The following is a 27895-nucleotide window of genomic DNA, read 5'->3' as shown; positions in this document are numbered from 1 at the left end:
AAAAAAGACTCTCTTGCTTGGTGCTAACATGATGACCATTAGCATGTTAGCATTTAAGCTAATTTACTCATGTCTCAAGGCAAATAGACACATGGCATGATGTGGGGACACTATGGGACTGCCTTAACACTTTTGGATCTTGAGGCTGTCTTGCTATTTTTTTTTTTTTTTTACCCCGGACACAGTCTCTTTGAGAGGAGGCTGCGGTCCATCAGGACCAAAACCCCACGCCACAAGAACAGTTTCTTCCCGTCTGCTGTCAGCCTCATCAACAAGTCCCGGAATCCCCCCCCCCCCCCGACACTGTTCACACCCCACCTCTGCCTCATCCTGCCACTTTGACACTCTATATGCGTTAAATTAACGCTCAGTTTGGACTCTTAGGAAAAACAATCAGACTGCAGTTCCGGAACAACAAACAAAAAACAGACCGTGTACATATATTTATACTGTATACTGTATATTTTGTATTTTCATTTTTTAATAGATGTGTCTGCACCTACTTCACCAAAACAAATCCCCAGTCGAGGTCAGCAGGCCCCGTCTCCACTGTAAACAGTGTGGACTGGGCAATGCTTCCCTTTTCGGAGGGTCCGGACGGTTTGCCAGAACCCCTTCGAGGCCGACCAAAAGTCGCGCTCCATGGCCTCACCGAATTCCTCCCACACCCGAGTTTTTGCCTCGACAACCGCAGAAGCCGCAAACCGTTTGGCCTGACAGTACCTGTCAGCTGCTTCCGGAGTCCCACAAGCCATCAATGCTCGATAGGACTCCTTCTTCAGCTTGATGGCGGCCCTGACCTCTGGTGTCCACCATCGGGTTCGGGGCCTGCCGCCACGACTGGCACCGACCGCCTTGCGGCCGCAGCTCCGGTCAGCCGCCTCACCAATGGAGGCACGGAATATGGCCCATTCGGACTCAATATCCCGGTCGTCCCCCGGGATGCAGGCGAAGCTCTGCCAGAGGTGAGAGTTGAAGACTCGACAAACGGGAGACTCTGCCAGACGTTCCCAGCACACCCTCACTACTCGTTTGGGTCTACCAGGTCTGTCCTGCATCCTCCCCCGCCATCTAATCCAACTCATCACCAGGTGGTGATCAGTTGACAGCTCAGCCCCTCTCTTCACCCGCCTGTCCAGAACATGCGGACGCAGGTCTGATGACACGACTGCAAAGTCTATCATAGACCTGCAGCCAAGAGTGTCCTGGTGCCAAGTGCACTTATGGACATCCCAGAATTTCTAGGCGCAGCCAAGGTGTTGAGGGAATCTGTTTCAGGGGCCTTAGAATCTCATCTCTGCTATTTGCAGATGATGTGGTTCTTATGGCCTCTACGGGCTGTGACCTTCAGCGCTTACTGGGACGGTTTGCATCTGAGTGCGAAGCCTCTGGGATGAGACTCAGTACCTCCAAATCAGAGGCCGTGGTTCTCAGTCGTAAAAGGGTGGAGTGCTCCCTCCGGGTTGGGAATGAGGTCCTACCCCAGGTGGAGGAGTTTAGGTATCTTAGGTATGGTCACGAGTGAGGGAAAGTGGGAGCGTGAGGTCGACAGACGGATCGGCGCAGCCTCGGCAGTAATGCGGTCGCTGTAACGGACCGTCGTGGTTAAAAAAGCTTTCAATTTACCGGTCGATCTCTGTTCCCATCCTCACCTATGGTCATGAGCTTTGGGTCATGACCGAAAGAATGACATCTCGGATACAGGCGGCTGAAATGAGTTTCCTCCGTAGGGTAGCTGGACTCACTCTAAGAGATAGGGTGAGGAGCTCAGTCATCCGGGAGGGCTCAGAGTAGAGCCGCTTCTCCTTCACATCGAGAGGAGTCAGTTGAGGTGGCTCGGGCATCTAGTCCGGATGCCTCCCGGACGCCTCCCTGGTGAGGTGTTCCGGGCATACCCAGCCGGGAAAAGGCCCCGGGGCAGACCTAGGACACGCTGGAGGGATTATGTCTCACAGCTGGCCTGGGAACACCTTGGTGTCCTCCCGGTGGAGATGGAGGAGGTGGCCGGGGACCGGGGACCGGGAAATCTGGGCTTCCCTACTAAGACTGCTGCCCCCCGCGACCTGGACCTGGATAAGCGGAGGAAAATGGATGGATGGATGGATGGACTTGTATACTAAAATGAGATGGAGATAATTGCAATATTTGTCGGAATAGTTCTGGAACAAATGGTGGAAGGAGTATCTGACCAACACTGCTCTGAGACAAAGATGGCATACGCCAAGAAGAAACATGCAAGTTGGAGATGTGGTGATCGTCAAAAAGGAGGAGGTTCCCCGAAACGAATGGAAACTGGCTGGGATTTTTCAAGTCCATAAGAGTGACAATGGACTAGTGAGGACAGTTACGGTGTTTCACGATGCTTCAATGTCCCGCAATGGCGTGTGAATGCACTCAAGAGCAATAAATGCATCGAGAACAGCAGTAAAGGAAGCGTGAACTCTTTACTGGACCAGGTCAGCTAAGTAACAAAGACCATCCATCTGCAAGCTCTTCAAAAGACACGTAAGGAGTACAGCCATAGCAGAGGATGGTTTCGATCCATCGACCTCTGGGTTATGGGCCCAGCACGCTACCGCTGCGCCACTCTGCTGCTGACATCTGTACAAGTACCCAGCTTTGTGCGGCTCCTTTTGAGTGTCCTCTGTTGTCAGTGAACCTCACAAGGTCACAGTTTTTTTTCCTGATCAGGGCACCGTTTTAGGTTGGGTGGATGAGTGATCGAAAGCGCCAGATTAAGGTTCCTTACGCTCAGGAGGCACTGGTTGAAATCCCACAGCTGGCATTTTCCTGGTCAGCTCCATTATCCACGACTGGAATGATTTGGCAGCAAAAGACTGTCAGATTGTACAAGACACCTGAACACCTTGAGAAGAAGATTAAGAGAGGTTTTGTTCTAATGAGAAGGGTTTGTTTGTTGACATTGTGACATACAAAAGACGTACTCCCCGTCGGGGAATCGAACCCCGGTCTTCCGCGTGACAGGCGGAGATACTGTCCACTATACTAACAAGGACTGCTGCTGCGATGATGTGGTGTCGATTGGCCAAAGGGGAATTCAGAACAGGCTCGTGGCCCATGACCGTTTTTATGGTAGCTGGAGACTTTAACCACTGAAATCCTTCTTATTATCCTCATCAACGGACTGTATTCCCCACCCGTTACCAGCATGGGGACATTCCAACCCAAGATGAGAACACACTGGACCAGGGACACAGCAACATAGCAGGTGGCACAGACACAGCTTCACATTGCCCCCACTTTTAGACCCGACTGAAAAAAGACTCTCTTGCTTGGTGCTAACATGATGACCATTAGCATGTTAGCATTTAAGCTAATTTACTCATGTCTCAAGGCAAATAGACACATGGCATGATGTGGGGACACTATGGGACTGCCTTAACACTTTTGGATCTTGAGGCTGTCTTGCTAGATTTTTTATTTTTTTTTACCCCGGACACAGTCTCTTTGAGAGGAGGCTGCGGTCCATCAGGACCAAAACCTCACGCCACAAGAACAGTTTCTTCCCGTCTGCTGTCAGCCTCATCAACAAGTCCCGGAATCCCCCCCCCCCCCGACACTGTTCACACCCCACCTCTGCCTCATCCTGCCACTTTGACACTCTATATGCGTTAAATTAACGCTCAGTTTGGACTCTTAGGAAAAACAATCAGACTGCAGTTCCGGAACAACAAACAAAAAACAGACCGTGTACATATATTTATACTGTATACTGTATATTTTGTATTTTCATTTTTTAATAGATGTGTCTGCACCTACTTCACCAAAACAAATCCCCAGTCGAGGTCAGCAGGCCCCGTCTCCACAGTAAAAAGTTTGGACTGGGCAATGCTTCCCATTTCGGAGGGTCCGGATGGTTTGCCAGAACCCCTTCGAGGCCGACCAAAAGTCGCGCTCCATGGCCTCACCGAATTCCTCCCACACCCGAGTTTTTGCCTCGACAACCGCAGAAGCCGCAAACCGTTTGGCCTGACAGTACCTGTCAGCTGCTTCCGGAGTCCCACAAGCCATCAATGCTCGATAGGACTCCTTCTTCAGCTTGATGGCGGCCCTGACCTCTGGTGTCCACCATCGGGTTCGGGGCCTGCCGCCACGACTGGCACCGACCGCCTTGCGGCCGCAGCTCCGGTCAGCCGCCTCAGCAATGGAGGCACGGAATATGGCCCATTCGGACTCAATATCCCGGTCCTCCCCCGGGATGCAGGCGAAGCTCCGCCAGAGGTTAGAGTTGAAGACTCGACAAACGGGAGACTCTGCCAGACATTCCCAGCACACCCTCACTACTCGTTTGGGTCTACCAGGTCTGTCCAGCATCCTCCCCCGCCATCTAATCCAACTCATCACCAGGTGGTGATCAGTTGACAGTTCAGCCCCTCTCTTCACCCGCCTGTCCAGAACATGCGGACGCAGGTCTGATGACACGACTGCAAAGTCGATCATAGACCTGCAGCCAAGGGTGTCCTGGTGCCAAGTGCACTTATGGACATCCCAGAATTTCTAGGCGCAGCCAAGGTGTTGAGGGAATCTGTTTCAGGGGCCTTAGAATCTCATCTCTGCTATTTGCAGATGATGTGGTTCTTATGGCCTCTACGGGCTGTGACCTTCAGCGCTAACTGGGACGGTTTGCATCTGAGTGCGAAGCCTCTGGGATGAGACTCAGTACCTCCAAATCAGAGGCCGTGGTTCTCAGTCGTAAAAGGGTGGAGTGCTCCCTCCGGGTTGGGAATGAGGTCCTACCCCAGGTGGAGGAGTTTAGGTATCTTAGGTATGGTCACGAGTGAGGGAAAGTGGGAGCGTGAGGTCGACAGACGGATCGGCGCAGCCTCGGCAGTAATGCGGTCGCTGTAACGGACCGTCGTGGTTAAAAAAGCTTTCAATTTACCGGTCGATCTCTGTTCCCATCCTCACCTATGGTCATGAGCTTTGGGTCATGACCGAAAGAATGACATCTCGGATACAGGCGGCTGAAATGAGTTTCCTCCGTAGGGTAGCTGGACTCACTCTAAGAGATAGGGTGAGGAGCTCAGTCATCCGGGAGGGCTCAGAGTAGAGCCGCTTCTCCTTCACATCGAGAGGAGTCAGTTGAGGTGGCTCGGGCATCTAGTCCGGATGCCTCCCGGACGCCTCCCTGGTGAGGTGTTCCGGGCATACCCAGCCGGGAAAAGGCCCCGGGGCAGACCTAGGACACGCTGGAGGGATTATGTCTCACAGCTGGCCTGGGAACACCTTGGTGTCCTCCCGGTGGAGATGGAGGAGGTGGCCGGGGACCGGGGACCGGGAAATCTGGGCTTCCCTACTAAGACTGCTGCCCCCCGCGACCTGGACCTGGATAAGCGGAGGAAAATGGATGGATGGATGGATGGACTTGTATACTAAAATGAGATGGAGATAATTGCAATATTTGTCGGAATAGTTCTGGAACAAATGGTGGAAGGAGTATCTGACCAACACTGCTCTGAGACAAAGATGGCATACGCCAAGAAGAAACATGCAAGTTGGAGATGTGGTGATCGTCAAAAAGGAGGAGGTTCCCCGAAACGAATGGAAACTGGCTGGGATTTTTCAAGTCCATAAGAGTGACAATGGACTAGTGAGGACAGTTACGGTGTTTCACGATGCTTCAATGTCCCGCAATGGCGTGTGAATGCACTCAAGAGCAATAAATGCATCGAGAACAGCAGTAAAGGAAGCGTGAACTCTTTACTGGACCAGGTCAGCTAAGTAACAAAGACCATCCATCTGCAAGCTCTTCAAAAGACACCTAAGGAGTACAGCCATAGCAGAGGATGGTTTCGATCCATCGACCTCTGGGTTATGGGCCTAGCACGCTACCGCTGCGCCACTCTGCTGCTGACATCTGTACAAGTACCCAGCTTTGTGCGGCTCCTTTTGAGTGTCCTCTGTTGTCAGTGAACCTCACAAGGTCACAGTTTTTTTTCCTGATCAGGGCACCGTTTTAGGTTGGGTGGATGAGTGATCGAAAGCGCCAGATTAAGGTTCCTTACGCTCAGGAGGCACTGGTTGAAATCCCACAGCTGGCATTTTCCTGGTCAGCTCCATTATCCACGACTGGAATGATTTGGCAGCAAAAGACTGTCAGATTGTACAAGACACCTGAACACCTTGAGAAGAAGATTAAGAGAGGTTTTGTTCTAATGAGAAGGGTTTGTTTGTTGACATTGTGACATACAAAAGAGGTACTCCCCGTCAGGGAATCGAACCCCAGTCTTCCGCGTGACAGGCGGAGATACTGTCCACTATACTAACGAGGACTGCTGCTGCGATGATGTGGTGTCGATTGGCCAAAGGGGAATTCAGAACAGGCTCGTGGCCCATGACCGTTTTTATGGTAGCTGGAGACTTTAACCACTGAAATCCATCCCGCTTATCCTCATCAACGGACTGTATTCCCCACCCGTTACCAGCATGGGGACATTCCAACCCAAGATGAGAACACACTGGACCAGGGACACAGCAACATAGTAGGTGGCACAGACACAGCTTCACATTGCCCCCACTTTTAGACCCGACTGAAAAAAGACTCTCTTGCTTGGTGCTAACATGATGACCATTAGCATGTTAGCATTTAAGCTAATTTACTCATGTCTCAAGGCAAATAGACACATGGCATGATGTGGGGACACTATGGGACTGCCTTAACACTTTTGGATCTTGAGGCTGTCTTGCTATTTTTTTTTTTTTTTTACCCCGGACACAGTCTCTTTGAGAGGAGGCTGCGGTCCATCAGGACCAAAACCCCACGCCACAAGAACAGTTTCTTCCCGTCTGCTGTCAGCCTCATCAACAAGTCCCGGAATCCCCCCCCCCCCCCGACACTGTTCACACCCCACCTCTGCCTCATCCTGCCACTTTGACACTCTATATGCGTTAAATTAACGCTCAGTTTGGACTCTTAGGAAAAACAATCAGACTGCAGTTCCGGAACAACAAACAAAAAACAGACCGTGTACATATATTTATACTGTATACTGTATATTTTGTATTTTCATTTTTTAATAGATGTGTCTGCACCTACTTCACCAAAACAAATCCCCAGTCGAGGTCAGCAGGCCCCGTCTCCACTGTAAACAGTGTGGACTGGGCAATGCTTCCCTTTTCGGAGGGTCCGGACGGTTTGCCAGAACCCCTTCGAGGCCGACCAAAAGTCGCGCTCCATGGCCTCACCGAATTCCTCCCACACCCGAGTTTTTGCCTCGACAACCGCAGAAGCCGCAAACCGTTTGGCCTGACAGTACCTGTCAGCTGCTTCCGGAGTCCCACAAGCCATCAATGCTCGATAGGACTCCTTCTTCAGCTTGATGGCGGCCCTGACCTCTGGTGTCCACCATCGGGTTCGGGGCCTGCCGCCACGACTGGCACCGACCGCCTTGCGGCCGCAGCTCCGGTCAGCCGCCTCACCAATGGAGGCACGGAATATGGCCCATTCGGACTCAATATCCCGGTCGTCCCCCGGGATGCAGGCGAAGCTCTGCCAGAGGTGAGAGTTGAAGACTCGACAAACGGGAGACTCTGCCAGACGTTCCCAGCACACCCTCACTACTCGTTTGGGTCTACCAGGTCTGTCCTGCATCCTCCCCCGCCATCTAATCCAACTCATCACCAGGTGGTGATCAGTTGACAGCTCAGCCCCTCTCTTCACCCGCCTGTCCAGAACATGCGGACGCAGGTCTGATGACACGACTGCAAAGTCTATCATAGACCTGCAGCCAAGAGTGTCCTGGTGCCAAGTGCACTTATGGACATCCCAGAATTTCTAGGCGCAGCCAAGGTGTTGAGGGAATCTGTTTCAGGGGCCTTAGAATCTCATCTCTGCTATTTGCAGATGATGTGGTTCTTATGGCCTCTACGGGCTGTGACCTTCAGCGCTTACTGGGACGGTTTGCATCTGAGTGCGAAGCCTCTGGGATGAGACTCAGTACCTCCAAATCAGAGGCCGTGGTTCTCAGTCGTAAAAGGGTGGAGTGCTCCCTCCGGGTTGGGAATGAGGTCCTACCCCAGGTGGAGGAGTTTAGGTATCTTAGGTATGGTCACGAGTGAGGGAAAGTGGGAGCGTGAGGTCGACAGACGGATCGGCGCAGCCTCGGCAGTAATGCGGTCGCTGTAACGGACCGTCGTGGTTAAAAAAGCTTTCAATTTACCGGTCGATCTCTGTTCCCATCCTCACCTATGGTCATGAGCTTTGGGTCATGACCGAAAGAATGACATCTCGGATACAGGCGGCTGAAATGAGTTTCCTCCGTAGGGTAGCTGGACTCACTCTAAGAGATAGGGTGAGGAGCTCAGTCATCCGGGAGGGCTCAGAGTAGAGCCGCTTCTCCTTCACATCGAGAGGAGTCAGTTGAGGTGGCTCGGGCATCTAGTCCGGATGCCTCCCGGACGCCTCCCTGGTGAGGTGTTCCGGGCATACCCAGCCGGGAAAAGGCCCCGGGGCAGACCTAGGACACGCTGGAGGGATTATGTCTCACAGCTGGCCTGGGAACACCTTGGTGTCCTCCCGGTGGAGATGGAGGAGGTGGCCGGGGACCGGGGACCGGGAAATCTGGGCTTCCCTACTAAGACTGCTGCCCCCCGCGACCTGGACCTGGATAAGCGGAGGAAAATGGATGGATGGATGGATGGACTTGTATACTAAAATGAGATGGAGATAATTGCAATATTTGTCGGAATAGTTCTGGAACAAATGGTGGAAGGAGTATCTGACCAACACTGCTCTGAGACAAAGATGGCATACGCCAAGAAGAAACATGCAAGTTGGAGATGTGGTGATCGTCAAAAAGGAGGAGGTTCCCCGAAACGAATGGAAACTGGCTGGGATTTTTCAAGTCCATAAGAGTGACAATGGACTAGTGAGGACAGTTACGGTGTTTCACGATGCTTCAATGTCCCGCAATGGCGTGTGAATGCACTCAAGAGCAATAAATGCATCGAGAACAGCAGTAAAGGAAGCGTGAACTCTTTACTGGACCAGGTCAGCTAAGTAACAAAGACCATCCATCTGCAAGCTCTTCAAAAGACACCTAAGGAGTACAGCCATAGCAGAGGATGGTTTCGATCCATCGACCTCTGGGTTATGGGCCCAGCACGCTACCGCTGCGCCACTCTGCTGCTGACATCTGTACAAGTACCCAGCTTTGTGCGGCTCCTTTTGAGTGTCCTCTGTTGTCAGTGAACCTCACAAGGTCACAGTTTTTTTTCCTGATCAGGGCACCGTTTTAGGTTGGGTGGATGAGTGATCGAAAGCGCCAGATTAAGGTTCCTTACGCTCAGGAGGCACTGGTTGAAATCCCACAGCTGGCATTTTCCTGGTCAGCTCCATTATCCACGACTGGAATGATTTGGCAGCAAAAGACTGTCAGATTGTACAAGACACCTGAACACCTTGAGAAGAAGATTAAGAGAGGTTTTGTTCTAATGAGAAGGGTTTGTTTGTTGACATTGTGACATACAAAAGAGGTACTCCCCGTCAGGGAATCGAACCCCAGTCTTCCGCGTGACAGGCGGAGATACTGTCCACTATACTAACGAGGACTGCTGCTGCGATGATGTGGTGTCGATTGGCCAAAGGGGAATTCAGAACAGGCTCGTGGCCCATGACCGTTTTTATGGTAGCTGGAGACTTTAACCACTGAAATCCATCCCGCTTATCCTCATCAACGGACTGTATTCCCCACCCGTTACCAGCATGGGGACATTCCAACCCAAGATGAGAACACACTGGACCAGGGACACAGCAACATAGTAGGTGGCACAGACACAGCTTCACATTGCCCCCACTTTTAGACCCGACTGAAAAAAGACTCTCTTGCTTGGTGCTAACATGATGACCATTAGCATGTTAGCATTTAAGCTAATTTACTCATGTCTCAAGGCAAATAGACACATGGCATGATGTGGGGACACTATGGGACTGCCTTAACACTTTTGGATCTTGAGGCTGTCTTGCTATTTTTTTTTTTTTTTTACCCCGGACACAGTCTCTTTGAGAGGAGGCTGCGGTCCATCAGGACCAAAACCCCACGCCACAAGAACAGTTTCTTCCCGTCTGCTGTCAGCCTCATCAACAAGTCCCGGAATCCCCCCCCCCCCCCGACACTGTTCACACCCCACCTCTGCCTCATCCTGCCACTTTGACACTCTATATGCGTTAAATTAACGCTCAGTTTGGACTCTTAGGAAAAACAATCAGACTGCAGTTCCGGAACAACAAACAAAAAACAGACCGTGTACATATATTTATACTGTATACTGTATATTTTGTATTTTCATTTTTTAATAGATGTGTCTGCACCTACTTCACCAAAACAAATCCCCAGTCGAGGTCAGCAGGCCCCGTCTCCACTGTAAACAGTGTGGACTGGGCAATGCTTCCCTTTTCGGAGGGTCCGGACGGTTTGCCAGAACCCCTTCGAGGCCGACCAAAAGTCGCGCTCCATGGCCTCACCGAATTCCTCCCACACCCGAGTTTTTGCCTCGACAACCGCAGAAGCCGCAAACCGTTTGGCCTGACAGTACCTGTCAGCTGCTTCCGGAGTCCCACAAGCCATCAATGCTCGATAGGACTCCTTCTTCAGCTGACCTCTGACCTCTGGTGTCCACCATCGGGTTCGGGGCCTGCCGCCACGACTGGCACCGACCGCCTTGCGGCCGCAGCTCCGGTCAGCCGCCTCAGCAATGGAGGCACGGAATATGGCCCATTCGGACTCAATATCCCGGTCCTCCCCCGGGATGCAGGCGAAGCTCCGCCAGAGGTGAGAGTTGAAGACTCGACAAACGGGAGACTCTGCCAGACGTTCCCAGCACACCCTCACTACTCGTTTGGGTCTACCAGGTCTGTCCAGCATCCTCCCCCGCCATCTAATCCAACTCATCACCAGGTGGTGATCAGTTGACAGCTCAGCCCCTCTCTTCACCCGCCTGTCCAGAACATGCGGACGCAGGTCTGATGACACGACTGCAAAGTCGATCATAGACCTGCAGCCAAGGGTGTCCTGGTGCCAAGTGCACTTATGGACATCCCAGAATTTCTAGGCGCAGCCAAGGTGTTGAGGGAATCTGTTTCAGGGGCCTTAGAATCTCATCTCTGCTATTTGCAGATGATGTGGTTCTTATGGCCTCTACGGGCTGTGACCTTCAGCGCTAACTGGGACGGTTTGCATCTGAGTGCGAAGCCTCTGGGATGAGACTCAGTACCTCCAAATCAGAGGCCGTGGTTCTCAGTCGTAAAAGGGTGGAGTGCTCCCTCCGGGTTTGGAATGAGGTCCTACCCCAGGTGGAGGAGTTTAGGTATCTTAGGTATGGTCACGAGTGAGGGAAAGTGGGAGCGTGAGGTCGACAGACGGATCGGCGCAGCCTCGGCAGTAATGCGGTCGCTGTAACGGACCGTCGTGGTTAAAAAAGCTTTCAATTTACCGGTCGATCTCTGTTCCCATCCTCACCTATGGTCATGAGCTTTGGGTCATGACCGAAAGAATGACATCTCGGATACAGGCGGCTGAAATGAGTTTCCTCCGTAGGGTAGCTGGACTCACTCTAAGAGATAGGGTGAGGAGCTCAGTCATCCGGGAGGGCTCAGAGTAGAGCCGCTTCTCCTTCACATCGAGAGGAGTCAGTTGAGGTGGCTCGGGCATCTAGTCCGGATGCCTCCCGGACGCCTCCCTGGTGAGGTGTTCCGGGCATACCCAGCCGGGAAAAGGCCCCGGGGCAGACCTAGGACACGCTGGAGGGATTATGTCTCACAGCTGGCCTGGGAACACCTTGGTGTCCTCCCGGTGGAGATGGAGGAGGTGGCCGGGGACCGGGAAATCTGGGCTTCCCTACTAAGACTGCTGCCCCCCGCGACCTGGACCTGGATAAGCGGAGGAAAATGGATGGATGGATGGATGGACTTGTATACTAAAATGAGATGGAGATAATTGCAATATTTGTCGGAATAGTTCTGGAACAAATGGTGGAAGGAGTATCTGACCAACACTGCTCTGAGACAAAGATGGCATACGCCAAGAAGAAACATGCAAGTTGGAGATGTGGTGATCGTCAAAAAGGAGGAGGTTCCCCGAAACGAATGGAAACTGGCTGGGATTTTTCAAGTCCATAAGAGTGACAATGGACTAGTGAGGACAGTTACGGTGTTTCACGATGCTTCAATGTCCCGCAATGGCGTGTGAATGCACTCAAGAGCAATAAATGCATCGAGAACAGCAGTAAAGGAAGCGTGAACTCTTTACTGGACCAGGTCAGCTGAGTAACAAAGACCATACATCTGCAAGCTCTTCAAAAGACACGTAAGGAGTACAGCCATAGCAGAGGATGGTTTCGATCCATCGACCTCTGGGTTATGGGCCCAGCACGCTACCGCTGCGCCACTCTGCTGCTGACATCTGTACAAGTACTCAGCTTTGTGCGGCTTCTTTTGAGTGTCCTCTGTTGTCAGTGAACCTCACAAGGTCACAGTTTTTTTTCCTGATCAGGGCACCGTTTTAGGTTGGGTGGATGAGTGATCGAAAGCGCCAGATGAAGGTTCCTTACGCTCAGGAGGCACTGGTTGAAATCCCACAGCTGGCATTTTCCTGGTCAGCTCCATTATCCACGACTGGAATGATTTGGCAGCAAAAGACTGTCAGATTGTACAAGACACCTGAACACCTTGAGAAGAAGATTAAGAGAGGTTTTGTTCTAATGAGAAGGGTTTGTTTGTTGACATTGTGACATACAAAAGACGTACTCCCCGTCGGGGAATCGAACCCCGGTCTTCCGCGTGACAGGCGGAGATACTGTCCACTATACTAACAAGGACTGCTGCTGCGATGATGTGGTGTCGATTGGCCAAAGGGGAATTCAGAACAGGCTCGTGGCCCATGACCGTTTTTATGGTAGCTGGAGACTTTAACCACTGAAATCCTTCTTATTATCCTCATCAACGGACTGTATTCCCCACCCGTTACCAGCATGGGGACATTCCAACCCAAGATGAGAACACACTGGACCAGGGACACAGCAACATAGCAGGTGGCACAGACACAGCTTCACATTGCCCCCACTTTTAGACCCGACTGAAAAAAGACTCTCTTGCTTGGTGCTAACATGATGACCATTAGCATGTTAGCATTTAAGCTAATTTACTCATGTCTCAAGGCAAATAGACACATGGCATGATGTGGGGACACTATGGGACTGCCTTAACACTTTTGGATCTTGAGGCTGTCTTGCTAGATTTTTTATTTTTTTTTACCCCGGACACAGTCTCTTTGAGAGGAGGCTGCGGTCCATCAGGACCAAAACCTCACGCCACAAGAACAGTTTCTTCCCGTCTGCTGTCAGCCTCATCAACAAGTCCCGGAATCCCCCCCCCCCCCCGACACTGTTCACACCCCACCTCTGCCTCATCCTGCCACTTTGACACTCTATATGCGTTAAATTAACGCTCAGTTTGGACTCTTAGGAAAAACAATCAGACTGCAGTTCCGGAACAACAAACAAAAAACAGACCGTGTACATATATTTATACTGTATACTGTATATTTTGTATTTTCATTTTTTAATAGATGTGTCTGCACCTACTTCACCAAAACAAATCCCCAGTCGAGGTCAGCAGGCCCCGTCTCCACAGTAAAAAGTTTGGACTGGGCAATGCTTCCCATTTCGGAGGGTCCGGATGGTTTGCCAGAACCCCTTCGAGGCCGACCAAAAGTCGCGCTCCATGGCCTCACCGAATTCCTCCCACACCCGAGTTTTTGCCTCGACAACCGCAGAAGCCGCAAACCGTTTGGCCTGACAGTACCTGTCAGCTGCTTCCGGAGTCCCACAAGCCATCAATGCTCGATAGGACTCCTTCTTCAGCTTGATGGCGGCCCTGACCTCTGGTGTCCACCATCGGGTTCGGGGCCTGCCGCCACGACTGGCACCGACCGCCTTGCGGCCGCAGCTCCGGTCAGCCGCCTCAGCAATGGAGGCACGGAATATGGCCCATTCGGACTCAATATCCCGGTCCTCCCCCGGGATGCAGGCGAAGCTCCGCCAGAGGTTAGAGTTGAAGACTCGACAAACGGGAGACTCTGCCAGACATTCCCAGCACACCCTCACTACTCGTTTGGGTCTACCAGGTCTGTCCAGCATCCTCCCCCGCCATCTAATCCAACTCATCACCAGGTGGTGATCAGTTGACAGTTCAGCCCCTCTCTTCACCCGCCTGTCCAGAACATGCGGACGCAGGTCTGATGACACGACTGCAAAGTCGATCATAGACCTGCAGCCAAGGGTGTCCTGGTGCCAAGTGCACTTATGGACATCCCAGAATTTCTAGGCGCAGCCAAGGTGTTGAGGGAATCTGTTTCAGGGGCCTTAGAATCTCATCTCTGCTATTTGCAGATGATGTGGTTCTTATGGCCTCTACGGGCTGTGACCTTCAGCGCTAACTGGGACGGTTTGCATCTGAGTGCGAAGCCTCTGGGATGAGACTCAGTACCTCCAAATCAGAGGCCGTGGTTCTCAGTCGTAAAAGGGTGGAGTGCTCCCTCCGGGTTTGGAATGAGGTCCTACCCCAGGTGGAGGAGTTTAGGTATCTTAGGTATGGTCACGAGTGAGGGAAAGTGGGAGCGTGAGGTCGACAGACGGATCGGCGCAGCCTCGGCAGTAATGCGGTCGCTGTAACGGACCGTCGTGGTTAAAAAAGCTTTCAATTTACCGGTCGATCTCTGTTCCCATCCTCACCTATGGTCATGAGCTTTGGGTCATGACCGAAAGAATGACATCTCGGATACAGGCGGCTGAAATTAGTTTCCTCCGTAGGGTAGCTGGACTCACTCTAAGAGATAGGGTGAGGAGCTCAGTCATCCGGGAGGGCTCAGAGTAGAGCCGCTTCTCCTTCACATCGAGAGGAGTCAGTTGAGGTGGCTCGGGCATCTAGTCCGGATGCCTCCCGGACGCCTCCCTGATGAGGTGTTCCGGGCATACCCAGCCGGGAAAAGGCCCCGGGCAGACCTAGGACACGCTGGAGGGATTATGTCTCACAGCTGGCCTGGGAACACCTTGGTGTCCTCCCGGTGGAGATGGAGGAGGTGGCCGGGGACCGGGGACCGGGAAATCTGGGCTTCCCTACTAAGACTGCTGCCCCCCGCGACCTGGACCTGGATAAGCGGAGGAAAATGGATGGATGGATGGATGGACTTGTATACTAAAATGAGATGGAGATAATTGCAATATTTGTCGGAATAGTTCTGGAACAAATGGTGGAAGGAGTATCCGACCAACACTGCTCTGAGACAAAGATGGCATACGCCAAGAAGAAACATGCAAGTTGGAGATGTGGTGATCGTCAAAAAGGAGGAGGTTCCCCGAAACGAATGGAAACTGGCTGGGATTTTTCAAGTCCATAAGAGTGACAATGGACTAGTGAGGACAGTTACGGTGTTTCACGATGCTTCAATGTCCCGCAATGGCGTGTGAATGCACTCAAGAGCAATAAATGCATCGAGAACAGCAGTAAAGGAAGCGTGAACTCTTTACTGGACCAGGTCAGCTAAGTAACAAAGACCATACATCTGCAAGCTCTTCAAAAGACACGTAAGGAGTACAGCCATAGCAGAGGATGGTTTCGATCCATCGACCTCTGGGTTATGGGCCCAGCACGCTACCGCTGCGCCACTCTGCTGCTGACATCTGTACAAGTACCCAGCTTTGTGCGGCTCCTTTTGAGGGTCCTCTGTTGTCAGTGAACCTCACAAGGTCACAGTTTTTTTTCCTGATCAGGGCACCTGATCTTTTAGGTTTTAGGTTGGGTGGATGAGTGATCGAAAGCGCCAGATTAAGGTTCCTTACGCTCAGGAGGCACTGGTTGAAATCCCACAGCTGGCATTTTCCTGGTCAGCTCCATTATCCACGACTGGAATGATTTGGCAGCAAAAGACTGTCAGATTGTACAAGACACCTGAACACCTTGAGAAGAAGATTAAGAGAGGTTTTGTTCTAGTGAGAAGGGTTTGTTTGTTGACATTGTGACATACAAAAGAGGTACTCCCCGTCGGGGAATCGACCCCGGTCTTCCGCGTGACAGGCGGAGATACTGTCCACTATACTAACGAGGACTGCTGCTACGATGATGTGGTGTCGATTGGCCAAAGGGGAATTCAGAACAGGCTCGTGGCCCATGACCGTTTTATGGTAGCTGGAGACTTTAACCACTGAAATCCATCCCGCTTATCCTCATCAACGGACTGTATTCCCCCCCTGTTACCAGCATGGGGACATTCCAACCCAAGATGAGAACACACTGGACCAGGGACACAGCAACATAGTAGGTGGCGTTTTAGGTGCGTTTTAGGTTGGGTGGGTGAGTGATCGAAAGCGCCAGATTAAGGTTCCTTACGGGTTTGTTTGTTGACATTGTGACATACAAAAGAGGAACTCCCCGTCGGGGAATCGAACCAAGGTCTCCCGCGAGCAGGCCTTTTTCTGCTTACCCTGGCCTTTTTGATCAAATCCACAGCTGACCGAGTTTCTCGGGGAACACAAGAAGCGAGAGGTTCAGTCATCACTGGGAACTTTGGAAGTGTAGTCACCTTAAGTCAGGTCTGCTTTGGTGAACTTCAGAGGCATCATGACCAGTCTGCATCAAAACATTATCTGAAATCCTGTTGCAGGTTTCTGGCATTGATTCTTAATTCAGTTGCCATCCCTGATCGATGGTAATGGTAATCATGCCCGCGTGGCAGGCGAGTCTCTTTACTTGTCTGACGTCTGTGTCGCATCCTGATTGGCTGGCAGCAAATGTCAACAAACTGCAAAGTGGCGCTCAATGACAAAACATCACAATCACAACACACACACGGGATGCCATGCCTAACAGAGCTGAGCGAGAGGGCATAAGAAAAAAAATTGTGACCTTGTGGTGGTTACCCGACAGCACCAAGGATATGTTGCGCGTCTGATGCGTAATGCATGCCAGGTGATGTTCATCGAGCGAGCGGACATTCTTGTGGGGGACAAGCTCAACAGTAGGAATGTTGAGAGAACTGACGAGTCCGCTATCAATGAAGTTCTCGTCCGCCCCAGAGTCAATTAATGCTGTGGTAGGAGAAGCTTCCCCCGCCCAGGATATCGTACCTTCCACCTGAAGTCGGCCCACCAAAGCGGATGACGCAGCCGGTGTGGTTGGAGCGGGCAGTGCCAGCAGCTGGGGAATATCCCTGGTGGAGGAAGAGCGTTGGCGTGCTGGGCGAACTGGACAGCGGGAAATTGTGTGTAGGACTCCCACAGTACAGGCACAGCCACAGGCGTGGACGGTGACTCCTCTCCGCTGACGAAAGGCGACTGGCTTCCAGTTGCATGGGGACAACACTCCCGACGTCATCAGACGGCGCTCCACTGTTGGAGCAGGGAGGGAGGAGTGGTGCCGGAAGAGCCCCAGGAGGTGGGATTTGGAGCCGACGTGTGGGTCGGAGAGGCTCCGCCCTCTGCTGTGTGCTGCGCTCCCGCAGCCGGTTGTCGAGTCGATTGGATAGCGACAGAGAGCGGCTGGAATGACAAGGCGCTGCGGAGCGCATATCGGGCGAGTGTTAGAATAAAATGTAGATACAGGTATTATTTTGTTAGTTATCACCCTTATATCCATTTGCTTAGACAATAGAAAGTGTTTGAATGTGCTGAAGAAGGAATGTTCCCGTGACCCTAATCAGAGACCCTCAGCGACCCCCAGGTCCTGGAGGTGCTTGGATGCACCAACAGCGACCCTGCAGATGCTCATGTTAATCCTGCAAGAATGTGTTAAGATAAGAACGCATAAAACATTAAAAGTAATTGCTCTCACATACACACACACATAGACAAATTTCCCCCCTGAGGGACGAATAAAGGCATATCTTAATATCTTAATAGACAAACAAATACAGCTCGTGCAACTGCCTTCTCCACCCCCCCCCCCCTTAGAGTTGCAAGACCATGTAGTAGGGACCCCCGAAAGAGAATAAAAAGAGGGGAGTGTGAACTGCATATTCAGAGTGGAGCGGCATGTCACTGGGTATGTGGTTTCACTCTCCTCGCTGCGAGCAACTTTGAATATTGTTGTCTGTCTCTTCTGTATTTCTGTATTTCAGTGTTTTTACAAGTGTCACGGGAGTTTGAACCTGACACTTACTCTACAAATCAGTGGTAACCGTGGATCAGGATGAGGTCCCCAAACGACGCCAATGTCTGTGACAGCTGATGTCAAGGATCAGCTGATCAGAAGATACTTGGTTTGTGTGCGGGGCCACAAGTCTTTCCAGTTCCAGTTAAAAGCCAGGCTCCTCATATAGTAGTTTCCATAGAGTACCAAGGGATTGTCCTGTTGCCCTCGTATATTGAGGGCAAAAAGGAGGCGTTTGCAAGTGGACCTCAGACCTGGTCACCTGAACAGGGACTTGAATCCCGGACACTCAGATCAAAAGTTTCATGTTCGGGTGACCGGCTCAACCTTTGTCGTGTCTGGCCATGAACTCTTTTTGTCCAGAAGATATTTGGCTTGTCCATGTGGGTAGTTTAAGACCTCAGTCCATCTTGGAGGTGGACATTTTGGGACCAGGGCCACTTCATCTCTGCAAGGACAAGTATAGTATGCCAGAAGATTTCTCTGCCAATGCTGCAACAGCAGGGGAATTAGCGCAAATGGTAGAGTGCTGGCTTTGCATGTGAGAGGTAGTCGGTTCAATGCCCGCATTCTCCAAAACCTCTTTTGTTTTTTGTGATTAAATGTTCCCAAGTACCAAACACTAATCCGGGCCCCAATCCCAATATCTAGGCCAAGTACAGCCATAGGTATCACCCTAAACCCAGTCCTAACTGCATTCTCCTGTCTAGCACCTTGTCTTGTCTTGTTTGGGATCAATGCCCACAGTCTCCAAGGAGTTCTTCACCTTTTGTAGAAGAGATGTTGGGATTGGATCTACCCCTTAGCATCCGACAAATACCCCAAACCAGGGGAATTACCTCAAATGGTAAAGTGCTTGCTTAGCATGCGAGATGCAGCAGAATCGATACCCGCATTCTCCAAGGAATCCTTTGCATTTTGTAAAAGAGATGTGGGATCGGAAATGAGTCCAGGATCTATCCATCAGCGTCAGACAAATACCCCAAACCTCATCCTGGCCGCATTCTCTAGACCAGTCTCTTAAAGAAACCGAGGTGAAGAAACCGAGTCTGTGAGTTATTGTTCCCAAATAGCGCTTCAAGATGACCCCAACCATTCCACCGAGGCCGAAGACAAATCCTCTCTCGAGTAAAAACCTATCCAAATGTCAATTCCCTGACCGGGAATCGAAAACCGGGCAGTGGCGGTGAGAGCACCGAACCCTAGCCACTAGACCACCAGTTATTTTGTAAAACAGGGAATAGAAAGCCCATGTTTCCACCCAGTTTTAAACAGGGGGCCTTATGCGTGTGAGGCAAACGGGATAACCACTAATTTATGGAAACCCGGAGTGGAGGAGGGGGGGGGGGTCTAAGAGTACTGGCGAAACTCAGAAAGCAGTGGCCAAACAATGAAACATGATGATGTGTCCAAAGTGGGGGCAGATTGACAATTGTCCAAATGGACCAAGATCTCTCCTTTGTAGGGATAATTGTAGTTCACATAAGATGTTCCAGAAATAATGGACTTTTCTTCAACAAAATGTTTTTGAATCAGAAATCTTGTTGTGTTGAAGAAATTCCCATCCTTTCTAATGTCATGTGTAGTACACATGTGACATGTACTACAATGCGCCCTACAAAGGCAAAACCCTTGTGATTTTGGACATTTGGGCTAACAAAACAGACCACATTAGCAGGACAAAAGAGGTTGTCTTGACATTTCAATGAAATCGTCTATGTGTTGGGGAAGAGATCTGACCCCCACTGGAGGAGTTCAAGGTACCTTGGCATCTTGTTCTTGGCATCTAACATGACAGTTTACCATTTGATCTACGTTGGATGCTCCACTGGTCCGCCACAGTGATGTGGGAGCTGAACCCAAAGGCAGAGCTCTGGTCCGATGGTCCTGAGCTTTGAGTCAGCAAGGAAAAGATAAGATCGTGGGTAAAAGCAGCTGAAATGACTTTGTTTTGTGGTGCGGCTGGACTTTCTCTTAGACGTGGGGGGTGGGGGGGGGGGCTTTGTCATCCGCGAGGAAATTGGACAAAAGCCACTGCAGAAATTTCATGTCAGTGTGAAGAATGTAGAAAGGAGCCATGCAAAAAGGGAAACAATCGCGAGTTATATTACACCGAAGCTGTTGCTATTAGGAGCCATGCATTCATGTACTCTTTGACTATTCTTAAACCGAAGAAGTGCATGAGGGGGCATCCGGATTTGAACCGGAGACCTCTTGATCTGCAGTCAAATGCTCTACCACTGAGCTATACCCCCTCAAACACACCAAACATGGTTACACGATGGGAACTAAGTTCTGCATATGCACTAAACCAGCACACATCCTCATCGTGACTGGGGGAATTGAACCAACAAAGGTTGACTTCTTGATGGGTCATCGAGGTTTAAAAGGTTTACTTAAACAAGTTATTCCTTGTGCACTAGTTTCAGCCACACATTGGGCGGTTCAGCACTTTTGGTGATACATCGTCAAGATTTCTTTCCTGTGGAAAATTGTGCAACATGCGGAAAACATTTCATTGATGAAGTGGAATCGATGCCTGCATTCTCCAAATGGTATATTGTGTCTTTTTCCTGCTAAAAAAGCCTTCTCCATCTCCAACATCGTACCTGATACTTTGATTAAATGCATTCTAATGATGTTTCCGAAAAACACAGGTGGTGTCAAAACTACTGCATTGGTATAGTCCCATGAGGATGGGATTCAAACCCATGCACGCAGAACACAATGGATTAGCAGTCCAGCACCTTAACCTCTCGGTCACCTCATCTCCTGCAGGACCTTTGTTGACATGGTCTTGTTGACTGAAAATGAGTCCCAACATCTGAATTAGTGTTTGGTAATGCAGAAACTGTGGTAGCCTAGTTAGAACCCAACCTTAAACTCCAGGTTATTTTGTTGAATGGCTAGTGGCGCAGTGGATGACGTGTTGTCTACGGGTTAGACAGCTGTAATCATATCGTGGTTCGTACTCATTGTTGTGTCCGCACCAACCCTGGGTCATGGCAGGTGTGTGTTGCTTTTGTTATTGTCTTGTCTAAAAAGTACTTTTCTCTCAACCCAATTGTAGTCTTGGCAAAACAGTGACAATCCAGAAGCTAACCTTAAATGACAGGTCCTTTTGTTGTACGAATAGTGGGGCAAAGGATAACTCATCTCAGAAGATTCAAGTTTCAACTCCTGGCTAGCTAGCAAATCTTTTCAATTAACCAGACTCTAAAATTCAATTTTTGCTCGCAGACGAATTAGAAGCAACTGGGAGCAGCAATCAGCACCTTCGAGTCAGAGTTTTTGGTTCTTTCCCGGAAAAGGATAACTCTGCTCATGAGGTGCTCGGGTGTGTTGTACAATCTGACAGTCCTTTGCTGCCAAATCATTCCAGTCGTGGATAATGGACCTGACCAGGAAAATGCCAGCTGTGGGATTTCAACCAGTGCCCGCTGAGCAAAAGGAGCCTTCATCTGGTGCTTTAGACCACTCATCCACACAACCTAAAACGGTACCCTGATCAGGAAAAAACTGTGACCTTGTGAGGTTCGCTGACAATGGAGGACACTGAAAAGGAGCCGCACAAAGCAGGGTACCTGCACTGTTTACGTGTCCGTTGACCAGGTTGCAGATGGATTGTCTTTGTTCCTTTTGACAATCCACATTTTAACACCCCATTATTGAAAGACGTAACGACCATCAGGAGGAGTGAGGTTTATTGTGAGGACCTTTAGAACTCCAGTCCAACGCTCTCCCAAGTGGGCTATTTTAGCTGCGATGGGGGGTTCTGCTTTTTCAGTCGGGGCCTAAAGTGGGGGAACAGTGAAGCTGTGTCTGTGCCATGTACTGCCGTCTTCGCCGACATGGCCTCGGTACTGTGGGCGACGAGTTCGCCTCCAGGTGGGAGGTTGACGATCTGGCGACTCTATCTCCAGTCGAAACCTAGCCAAATGTCAATTCCCTGACCGGGAATCGAACCCGGGTCGCAGCGGTAAAAGCGCTGAATCCTAGCCACTAGACCACCAGGGACTGCGTTAGGTTTGCACTCAGAAAGGCAGAGTCTGTGTCGCTTTGACGTAGTCCAGCAAAGGAACCAAAATAGTTATAAGACTGGACCTTCTCTGCCAATGCTGCAACAGCAGGGGAATTAGCTCAAATGGTAGAGCGCTCGCTTCGCATGTGAGAGGGAGCGGGATCAATGCCCGCATTCTCCAAAATCTCTTTTGTTTTTTGTGATTAAATGTTCCCAAGTACCAAACACTAATCCGGGCCCCAATCCCGATATCTAGGCCAAATACAGCCATAGGTATCACCTTGTCTTGTCTTGCTGTGGGATCAATGCCCGCAGTCTTCTAGGAGTTCTTTGCCTTTTGTAAAAGCGATGTTACGATCGGAAATGAGTCCAGGATCGATCCACGTGGTAGACCCGCGTCCGATTCCCGGCCAATGCAACAGGGCTGTTTTCATACCTTTCATCGTGAAAAAAAGTGCCAAGACCATTTTCAGGACCAACTGATGACCTCTGAATTCGATCAGAAACGTCACACCTCTCGACCTGAGACTCTCCACGTGAGACTCTCCACCACAAGACTTGATTATCTAATCCAAATTCTGTCAATAGTGGCATTCTCAGCCACAACCTCAATGAGACGCCGTCGAACGCTCGGCCGTACTCACTAGCCTCAGAACAGCAAGACCTTCGATAGCTCAGTTGGAAGAGCGGCGTACTGAAGTGGTTCAAGCTGGCATCCTTATGTAGCTGGTTCAAGTCCGGCTCGAAGGACAATCCCTTTGCTCATGTTATGTCTGCCAGGAAAAAATGGCAATACCGTCTTGTCTGAAGGACCTCCGCTTCCCTGTCGATGGAGTTGGACTTGAGTCTTTGTCACGCAGTCTGAAATTGGCAAACTGAGAAATTCTGATTCTGCAGTTTGTCTATTTGAATACATTTCATCTCAACTCCTGTTGGAAAAGGACAGCCATTTCCGTGAGAGCACAAGACCCCTGGATTGTACCCAAAAATACTTTGTGCTCATCAAAGAGGAAAGTTGGTGTCCTGGTTTGCAAAGCCTCCATTGTTACGCCAGAAGGTGCCAGTCACATCCAAAACAAAGGGTTCCATGGTGTAATGGTTAGCACTCTGGACTCTGAATCCTGTGATCCAAGTTCAAGTCTTGGTGGAACCTACTTGCCTTGCAGCAATCGAGTGTTTGGACTGTGTCTTCCTTTAACAGTAAGAGTATGATGACTTATTGACTTACTCTACAAATCAGTGGTAACCGTGGATCAGGATGAGGTCCCCAAACGACGCCAATGTCTGTGACAGCTGATGTCAAGGATCAGCTGATCAGAAGATACTTGGTTTGTGTGCGGGGCCACAAGTCTTTCCAGTTCCAGTTAAAAGCCAGGCTCCTCATATAGTAGTTTCCATAGAGTACCAAGGGATTGTCCTGTTGCCCTCGTATATTGAGGGCAAAAAGGAGGCGTTTGCAAGTGGACCTCAGACCTGGTCACCTGAACAGGGACTTGAATCCCGGACACTCAGATCAAAAGTTTCATGTTCGGGTGACCGGCTCAACCTTTGTCGTGTCTGGCCATGAACTCTTTTTGTCCAGAAGATATTTGGCTTGTCCATGTGGGTAGTTTAAGACCTCAGTCCATCTTGGAGGTGGACATTTCGGGACCGGGGCCTCTTCATCTCTGCAAGGCCTTGGTGGAATGGTTGGGGTCACCTTGATGCGCTACTTGAGAACAATAAATCACGTACTGGGTTTCTTCACTATTCCATGATAAGAAACCAATCTAGAGAACGCGGCCAAGATTAGGTTTGGGGTATTTGTCTGACGCTGAGGGATAGATCCTGGACTCATTTCCGATCCCACATCTCTTTTACAAAATTCAAAGGAGTCCTTGGAGAATGCGGGTATCGACTCTGCTACTTCTCGCATGCTCAGCAAGCACTTTATTATTTGAGGTAATTCCCCTGGTTTGGGGTATTTGTCGGATGCTAAGGGGTAGATCCAATCCCAACATCTCTTCTACAGAGGGCAAAGAACTCCTTGGAGACTGTGGGCATTGATCCCCCAACAAGATAAGACAAGGTGCTAGAGGGGAGAATGCAGTTAGGACTGGGTTTAGGGTGATACCTATGGCTGTGTTTGGCCTAGATATCGGGATTGGGGCCCGGATTAGTATTCGCTACTTGGGAACATTTCATCCAAAAAACAAAGGAGTTTATGGAGAATGCAGGCATTGATCCCGCTACCTCTCACATGCTAAGCGAGCGCTCTACCATTTGAGCTAATTCCCCTGCTGTTGCAGCGTTGGCAGAGAAGGTCCAGTCTCAGAACTATTTTGGTTCCTTTGCTGGAGTATGTCAAAGCGACAAAGTCTCTACCTTTCAGAGTGCAGCCATGATGCAGTCCCTGGTTGTCTAGTGGCTGGGACTTGGTGCTCTCACCACCGCGGCCGTTGTTCGATTCCCGGTCAGGGAACTGACATTTGGTTAGGTTTTGAGTGGAGATAGGATTTGTCTTGGTCCTCGGTCGAACGGTTCGGGTCATCTTTCAGCGCTATCTGTGAACTGCTGTCACTGCACATAAAAACAATTCCAAGTCTGCCAATCGAATCCCAGTCTACCTCCTGATGGTCTTTACGTCTTTCATAAATGGGGTGTTAAAATGTGGATTTTCAAAAGGAACAAAGGCAATCCATCTGCAACCTGGTCAACGGACACATAAACAGTGCAGGTACCCTCCTTTGTGTGGCTCCATTTCAGTGTCCTGCGTTGTCAGCGAACCTCACAAGGTCACAGTTTTTTCCTGATCAGGGCACCGTTTTGGGTTGTGTGGATGAGTGGTCTAGAGCACCAGATTAAGGCTCCTTTCGCTCAGGAGCCACTGGTTGAAATCCCACAGCTGTCATTTTCCTGGTCAGGTCCATTATCCACGACTGGAATGATTTGGTAGCAAAGGACTGTCAGATTGTACAACACAGCTGAGCACTTGTAGAAGAAGTTGAATAGAGGTCTTGTTCTCCCGGACTGGTTGTTGCAACCGCAACCCTGCTCAAGGTTCAACGTGACATACAAAATAGGAACTCCCCTTCTGGGAATCGAACCGCGCAATCTTCCATGTGACAGGCGGAGATACTGGCCACTATAGTAACAAGGAATGCAGCTGAGTCGATGTAGTGTTGATTGGCCAAAGCGGGATTCAGAACAGGCTTGTGGCCCATGACTGTTTTTATGGTAGCTGGAGACTTCAACCAGTGAAATCCTTCCCATTTTCTGTAGCTCTTATCCTCATCAACGGACTGTATTCCCCACTCGTTACCAGCATGGGGACATTCCAACTCAAGATGAGAACACACTGGACCAGGTACACAGCAACATACGTGGCACAGACACAGCTTCACCCTGCCCCCACATTTACCCACGACTGAAAAAGCAGAACACCACCTCAGAAGCTGAAATACTCACTTAGGAGAACGTTAGACTGAAGTTCTAAAGGTCCATGGTTCAAGCCCGGTTTTCAGAACAATCCCTATTTATTTTGTGACTTGGCAAATAGTTTGAAAATGCTTATTGGCTGGCTGAAAGGACCTTAACTTCATTCTTCAAAAGGCCAGACATCCAGCCATCCAGACAAGGTTAGAGGAGGTTACAAGCCTATTTACAAACCATTGACTCCAAGGGCACAAGTTGAGATATCAAAGTGACCCCAAGGGTGGCTAAGGTGTTTCTTTCAAGCCGCGATTGTGATGTCTTGTTTTGTTGAAGAAAAGCCCATTATTTCTGGAACAATTTTCCTTACAAAGGAGACATCTTTGTCCATTTGGACATTTGTCAATCTGCCCCCACTTTGGACACATCGTCGTGTTTCATTGGTTGGCAACTGCTTTGTGACTTCACCAGTCCCCTTAAAAGCCCCTTCCTTCAGGTTTCCATAGTGTAATGGTTATCACATTTGCCTAACACGCAAACGGTCCCCAGTTCGAAACTGGGTGGAAAGATGGCCTTTCAAGTCCTTCTTTTACAAAAAAAGTCAAGGTGACAAATAGGAACAAGGACATGTGCTTGATCTCTGCAGGGACTTGAACTCTTGATACTCAGAGTCTGATGCCCTACGAAGTGAGCCCTCAGGCCTTTGGTCAGAAGATTTGTTTTTGTGTATTTGGAATGAAATGTTTTCTGCATGTTGAACAATTTTCAACAGGAAAGATATCTTTCAGATGTATCAATAAAACTGCTGAATCGCCCAATATGAGCTTAAGCGTCTCATGCTCTACGGACTGAGCTAATCGGACCTTTTTCTGTTTTAATTGATGTGGCCATCCTGATGTTTGATTAATTCCACAGTTGACCTCGTTTCTAAGGGAACAGAAGGAGCGAGACCTGCACGGTCAGGATGGCCGAGCAGTCGAAGGCGCTGCATTCAGGTTGCAGTCTCTAATGAGGCGTGGGTTCGAAGGCCACAAGTCTTTCCAGTTCCAGTTAAAAGCCAGGCTCCAAATGTAGTTTCCATAAAGTACCAAGGCCTTTTGTCCTTTTGCCCTTGAATTTTGAGGGCAAAAAGTTTGCGTTTGCAAGTGGACCTCGGACCTGGTCACCTGAACAGGGACTTGAATCGTGGACACTCAGATCAAAAGTTTCCATTTCGGGTGACCGGCTCAACCTTTGTCTTGTCTGACCATGAACTCTTTTTTTTCCGGAAGATATTTGGCTTGTCCATGTGGGTAGTTTAAGACCTCAGTCCATCTTGGAGGTGGACATTTCGGGACCGGGGCTTCTTCATCTCTGCAAGGAGAAGTACAGTAGGCCAGAAGATTTTGTTTTCATTTTGTCTTCATTGAGTTGTCCTCATCTATCAAGGAGGAAACCAACCTCTTTTATCCTCCTACTGTGGTCAAGTCCAGAATGCCAGAAGATACTTGGGAACAATAAATCACAGACTGGTTTTCTTCACTACAGGACAAGAGACTGGTCTAGAGAACGCAACCAGGAAGAGGTTTGGGGTATTTGTCTGATGCTGAAGGGAAAGATCTTGGACTCATTTCCGATCCCACACCTCTTTTACAAATTACAAAGGACTCCTTGGAGAATGTGGGAATTGATCCTGCTACCTCTCACATGCTAAGCAAGCGCTCTACTATCTGAGGTAATTCCCCTGCTGCTGCAATGTTGGCAGAGAAGGTCCAGTCTCAGAACTATTTTGGTTCTTTTGCTGGAGTACGTCAAAGCGACACAGTCTCTGCCTTTCAGAGTGCAGCCATGATGCAGTCCCTGGTTGTCTAGTGGCTAAGACTTGGTGCTCTCACCGAATCGATACCCGCATTCTCCAAGGAATCCTTTGTATTTTGTAAAAGAGATGTGGTATCGGAAATGAGTCCAGGATCTATCCATCAGTGTCAGACAAATCCCCCAAACCTAATCCAGTCTCTTGTCATGTAATAGTGAAGAAACCCAGTTCGTGATTTATTGTTCCCAAGTAGCGCTTCAAGGTGACCCCAACCATTCCACCGAGGCCCAAGACAAATCCTATGTCCAGTAAAAACCTATCCAAATGTCAATTACCTGACCGGGAATCGAAACCGGGCTGCGGCGGTGAGAGCACTGAATGCTTTTTTTTAATTATTATTATTATTATTTTCATACATTCAACATACTTTACACATCAATTCTGAATTTCAGTCCCATTTCTTCATTTATATACACCATTGTATTCCCTTTGACAAAAGCATGATAGA

General features: G+C 49.8%; 5 non-coding genes across 5 annotated transcripts; 2 read left to right on the top strand and 3 right to left on the bottom strand.

Moving 5' to 3' along the window:
* Positions 1 to 2944: 2944 nt before the first annotated feature.
* On the bottom strand, positions 2945 to 3016 carry trnad-guc (transfer RNA aspartic acid (anticodon GUC)). The gene has a single exon. It is a non-coding gene; the product is annotated as a tRNA-Asp (tRNA).
* A 9746-nt stretch (positions 3017 to 12762) lies between these two features.
* trnad-guc (transfer RNA aspartic acid (anticodon GUC)) lies at positions 12763 to 12834 on the bottom strand. The gene has a single exon. It is a non-coding gene; the product is annotated as a tRNA-Asp (tRNA).
* Positions 12835 to 20343: 7509 nt separating this feature from the next.
* trnac-gca (transfer RNA cysteine (anticodon GCA)) lies at positions 20344 to 20415 on the bottom strand. Its single transcript has one exon. It is a non-coding gene; the product is annotated as a tRNA-Cys (tRNA).
* A 2847-nt stretch (positions 20416 to 23262) lies between these two features.
* trnaq-cug (transfer RNA glutamine (anticodon CUG)) lies at positions 23263 to 23334 on the top strand. Its single transcript has one exon. It is a non-coding gene; the product is annotated as a tRNA-Gln (tRNA).
* A 2754-nt stretch (positions 23335 to 26088) lies between these two features.
* Positions 26089 to 26161, top strand: trnav-aac (transfer RNA valine (anticodon AAC)). The gene has a single exon. It is a non-coding gene; the product is annotated as a tRNA-Val (tRNA).
* Positions 26162 to 27895: the final 1734 nt, after the last annotated feature.

Source organism: Doryrhamphus excisus, chromosome 2 (assembly GCF_030265055.1).
Source record: "Doryrhamphus excisus isolate RoL2022-K1 chromosome 2, RoL_Dexc_1.0, whole genome shotgun sequence".
NCBI classification, from domain to species: domain Eukaryota; kingdom Metazoa; phylum Chordata; class Actinopteri; order Syngnathiformes; family Syngnathidae; genus Doryrhamphus; species Doryrhamphus excisus.
The sequence above is the reverse complement of the archived record's forward strand: the minus strand, read 5'-3'. Positions and strand labels throughout refer to the sequence as shown.